The following is a 6,000-nucleotide window of genomic DNA, read 5'->3' as shown; positions in this document are numbered from 1 at the left end:
GTGGCAGGGACTGGGAGACTAGTCAGGATCGAGGGAAAGATGAACGGAGCAAAGTACAGAGAGATCCTTGATGAAAACCTGCTCCAGAGTGCTCAGGACCTCAGACTGGGGCGAAGGTTCACCTTCCAACAAGTCAACGACCCTAAGCACACAGCCAAGACAACACAGGACTGGCTTCAGGACAAGTCTCTGAATATCCTTGAGTGGCCCAGCCAGAGCCCGGACTTGAACCCGATCAAACATCTCTGGAGAGACCTGAAAATAGCTGTGCAGCAACGCTCCCCATCCAACCTGACAAAGCTTGAGAGGCTCTGTAGAAAAGAATGGGAGAAACTCCCCAAATACAGGTGTGCCAAGCTTGTAGCGTCATACCGAAGAAGAAGGGGGCTTCAACAAAGTACTGAGTTAAGGGTCTTTATACTTATGTAAATGTGATGTTTCCGTTTTTATTTTTAATACAAAATGCTTTGTCATTATGGGGTATTGTGTGTAGATTGATGGGAAACAATTTTTTTATCAATTTTAGAATGTTGTAATGTAAAAAAAAATGTGGAAAAAGTAAATGGGTCTGAATACTTTCCCAATGCACTGTAAATTCCTCATAAGCTTAGCACAACTGTATTACTGTATAATAACAAATATGTTATTACTCAATTGTTTAAAAACAACAACCCCCCAATAGCCTCAAACTGAAACGTAGATGTCGTGGACTGTCAATTATTGCATCTAGAGCACTGTCTTTGAGAGGGGTTACATTTCCCCACGCCTCTGTATACAAATCACTTATTGCATCTAGAGCACTGCCTTTGAGAGGGGTTACATTTCCCCATGCCTCTGTATACAAATCACTTATTGCTTCTAGAGCACTGTCTTTGAGAGGGGTTACATTTCCCCATGCCTCTGTATACAAATCACTTATTGCGTCTAGAGCACTGTCTTTGAGAGGGGTTACATTTCCCCATGCCTCTGTATACAAATCACTTATTGCGTCTAGAGCACTGTCTTTGAGAGGGGTTACATTTCCCCATGTCTCTGTATACAAATCACTTATTGCGTCTAGAGCACTGTCTTTGAGAGGGGTTACATTTCCCCATGCCTCTGTATACAAATCACTTATTGCGTCTAGAGCACTGTCTTTGAGAGGGGTTACATTTCCCCATGCCTCTGTATACAAATCACTTATTGCGTCTAGAGCACTGTCTTTGAGAGGGGTTACATTTCCCCATGCCTCTGTATACAAATCACTTATTGCGTCTAGAGCACTGTCTTTGAGAGGGGTTACATTTCCCCATGCCTCTGTATACAAATCACTTATTGCATCTAGAGCACTGTCTTTGAGAGGGGTTACATTTCCCCATGCCTCTATATACAAATCACGTATTGCATCTAGAGCACTGTCTTTGAGAGGGGTTACATTTCCCCATGCCTCTGTATACAAATCACTTATTGCATCTAGAGCACTGTCTTTGAGAGGGGCTACATTTCCCCATGCCTCTGTATACAAATCACGTATTGCATCTAGAGCACTGTCTTTGAGAGGGGTTACATTTCCCCATGCCTCTGTATACAAATCACTTATTGCATCTAGAGCACTGTCTTTGAGAGGGGTTACATTTCTCCATGCCTCTGTATACAAATCACTTATTGCATCTAGAGCACTGTCTTTGAGAGGGGTTACATTTCCCCATGCCTCTGTATACAAATCAAAACAACTGGCAAGGATATCGTTTTGCTCAAAGTCGAATCCCAGATTGTAGCTTTAATCTATGCATTTTACATGTAGACTGATAATACATATTTAGAGGGTGCATGTGGCCCTACCTTTTTCAAACCTATACTAATAATATTAAGACATATTGAAGGAATCTGTAAAGGTAGTCTGTAAAGGTAAACACATTTAGTGATTTGGTTTGATTGTAGCCCTATCCTAGTTGACAGACATGAGGGATGATAGAAGTGACATTTAAATACCAGTATTTTCCAAACATATTGAGGGAGACGTGCATTTCTGACCGGTGAAAAGTCTCATCAAAGCCAGTGATGTGGCCTATACCACCAGATCTGGTGCAGTATTATGTATTTCCCTATGAACCCCCCCCCCCAAAAAAAACCGTGAAGCTGTGATTACTTTCCTCTACAAAGGGATGTCCTAATGTCCATCCAACAAGTGGAAAGTTAAGTAGAGACTTAAACTTCAAAATATAAACAGTAATATTTGCCTATTTATTATGACACCACATTTGCATACCATTTCCTCAACCGAAACAGTGTTAGCAGAGAAATGTTTCCATGAGAGAAGACGGCCAACTCCATGTCAGATGTATAGGCCTAGTGCACATGGTGGCCTAATTAGAAAGAGCTAGCCTTTTCTGTGTAGCGGTCTGGACAGAACAAGGCAGTGGACGTCTCTTTTAACTTGAACTTGGACTTCTGAGGTACATGTGACAGGTATATTACCATCGAGCTATTTGCATCATGGTACCATGATGCTACACAAAGAAACCACCTACACATTGAGATTGCCGTGTTTTACCATGTTATTATAACGGATGTTGATTAGAAAAGACTGGCCCAATCCATGTGAGATGGAGTATAGTGCATGGTGACCTGACCATAATAACGGATGAAATTGATTAGGCTCATTTGTGCCAATGTTAAATATTGTCTGAATAGCCTAATACAGTAGGTCCAGTTTGACCCTAATCCACTAACGGCCAATTTTAGACTCGCGCGCATAACTCGAATTCAAGCTAATTAAGTTCGGAGTACAGAGATACCTCTCAAGATAGGTTGCAACGCCACGTGTGACAGTCTGATCTAGTTTTACCCTTGTACAATTCAGTATTGTAAATGTAATTGAAATTGTAAGAGGAATGTTAATTTTCCGTTAATAGGTTTCCAGTTGTGATTTGGTAAAAGTAGAAATACGGTAACCTCCAGCACCCTAAATTAGCAATAAAGGATCATAACCCGGCTTTTGGTTATGTGAGGTTGGGTATACTCCCAGAACATATACTATATTCATCCAGGCGATTAGTACATCTTTATACAAATACTTTGTGGGCTTTTTTCTGTAACAGCCTTTGCATTAACTTTTTTCATGTAGGCCTATCTAACATGAATGAGTTTCTGTATTATTTGTATTTATTTGATTTGACCTTTATTTAACTAAGTCAGTTAAGAACAAATTCTAATTTGCAATGACGGCCTACCCCGGCTAAACCCTAACCCGGACGACGCTCGGCCAATTGTGCGCCGCACTATGGGACTCCCGATCACGGCCAGTTGTGATACAACCTGGAATCAATCGAACCAGGGTCTGTAGTGACGCCTCTAGCACTGAGATGCAGTGCCTTAGACCGCTACGCACCTCGGGAGTCACTTTCTGTCGTTGATGCAATTATATACTGGCGTTATCATTGTCTCTCTATTTAGGTTGACTGGCATACCGTGCTGAAGTGATCTCAAACCGCTACTTCGACTAACTAATGTGCCTAATGTTACATGTTCCAGATCTGGAATTGGAGTCCACGCTGTATAATATGACAGGCAATGTTAATGTAAATACATAGGAGCATGAATAACTCGTTTTGAATGCTATGAAGCACATCATCTCATTTACCTGTTGCTTATTTTACATTCTGGAAAATATATATTATGACCTTTTTATGAATTACTTTGGGAAATCCATTTGATGACGACCAACCCTGGTGTAGAAGTATGGTGTAGAAGGGGCATTATCTTAATTGTCATGTTTTTTTGGATGCTTGTGAGAAGAAGAAAAAAATCCAAGAAATATATTGTTTAAAAAAGAAATCGACGTTTCAGGTATGTGGACCTGGCTCACGTTCAGAATTGAGTGAAAGCATGTAGGCTAAATCAAAACCATGTTTTCCGTTAAGATTTAAAATACCTTTGCCATGATCCCTGATCAAAATAAAACCAGAAACCCCATCTCGTTTTTTGCATGAATCAAATGAATCACTTTTTTCCACAAAAACATGTATGGACGTGTGTTTTCTATCGAAGTTCTACAGAGGTGGATGTTCAATAGGCTACTGTCACCACCAGTGCAATGACCATGCTTAGTTTTAAACTAAATCTCCACCTACTGTTAGTTATTACAATAACTGGGAGAAGGTATATGGGAACACTACTCTCTCCAACTTGACATGTGTTTCTGATACAAAAGATGTCCATTGGCTTTCGGGGGAAAGCTCTAAGAATGACTCCATCCAACACTGGAAGCGAAAAGCATACCCACCCATGATAGACTTACCTGGTTTGAACATATTGCCGGAAATAAGACTGAATAGCCTACTCATTCAGCGGCTTGGGTTTGTTCTTCAGTTACCCGAACTTTACTTTAAATTCATCCTCTAATTTAGATGGCAGCAACATTATATTAGGGGTCCGAGGTGGCTCTGCACAGTGTTATCATTCGAACACTGCTGAGGATCAATGAAAAAAATCTTCCATAGGGCTGAATCTTTACTAGGCCTTTGTTGTTTGCATGATGCCACGTGGCTGTCCATACTTTTCACCAGGCCTATCTATACATGTAAATAATATACAAGTGTAGGCTAGCTTGCAGCTATATGGAATTATGAGATGAGTAGTTTGTGTCTAACTTTAGTCCACATGAAAGCGCCGTATAGGCCTAAGACTGAAACCAACGAATATAATAAAACAAATATTGAAGCCAATCAGTAGGAGTTCCTCATTGGTAACTTCAGATAATGTTATGTATTTTTAGCAGAAAAGATTATCTCAATGAGAATATGCCCCTTGATGTTTTAAGAGTATGCCTTTTAAGTTAGGCTATAACTGTGATGTAGTTGACTCATTTTGGTTTCCTTTGACATTTCTAAACTTTGTTAACAATTTATGGACGATTCAAATAATTAAGCTCTCACTGAATGCCGTACCCTGCATAGCAACACTTCTCATAAAACAATCTAGTATCGTGTTCCAATCATAGGAAGTGCTATTTATGAATGCACCTCGGGAATATTGCCCCAGGGTTTATGTTTTTTTCTTGGTCCCATTTGATGGTATGCACATCTTACAGTGTAGCTGTAATGTTTACAGAATGTATATTTATGATATTGTAGCCTATACACCTATACCACGCTTGGGAGAGAAATATATTTTTCAATTTTAGTTAGTCAGCAACATTTCAAACAATCCAGTCAGGCTATTAAATAAACAAATATTAATGAAGTAAAAATAACAAAAAGGAAAGGTTTGTACTCTGTAGCTCCATAGCATTAACAATTAACGTTAATAGCAAAAGGACCTCTGCAACTTCCCAAATTATTTGAATAAAAAGGGTTTTACTTGTTTTGTTTGTTTATGTTTTATTGGAAGACAGACTGCATATTGGTTTATTTATTATGGACTGTACAATGCAATTCAGCGCTAAGCCAAAGTTTTTACCATGGAAATTAACTAAACCTTAGGCTACTATATATGCCTTTAAATTTTGAATCACAAAATGGTGGCTTAGACTTTTAACATCCATGGATAAAGAAAAACACGTTTAAGTGTATCTTCCAAAATACAACGTGTACCTGTAGCCTTAAAGATGGCAGACTTATGTTACACTGTATCTTACAACTTTTACATTTTACTTATAAAATATAGACACGTTTCCGCTATACCTAGGACTACTTCTTATAATTTAAAAGAAATCCCCATGTGTTCGTCATATAGAATTAGTTAGCCGGTTGATTTTGTATCATTCTTGCTAATAATGGAAATGCGATTATATTGTGTGTAGGCCTAATAGGCCTATGTGATCACAAAAACGGTTTAAGAGATGTTTTGTTGTGCCCTCTACCCAGATGTGGTTTCCATGATAATGTTTGGTTTGATCTAGACTATGGCAAGACAGGACTGTTCCGTCCAGATTTGGTTTTCTGAAACTGGCTACTCGGAAGCGTCATTGATGGCTCTCCTAATTGGAACGAGTTTACACTTAAGCTCCACAACGCCGGT

The sequence above is a fragment of the Salmo trutta genome, chromosome 16, assembly GCF_901001165.1.
Source record: "Salmo trutta chromosome 16, fSalTru1.1, whole genome shotgun sequence".
In the NCBI taxonomy this organism is placed as follows: Eukaryota; Metazoa; Chordata; class Actinopteri; order Salmoniformes; family Salmonidae; genus Salmo; species Salmo trutta.
This window is presented reverse-complemented; position numbering follows the sequence as displayed.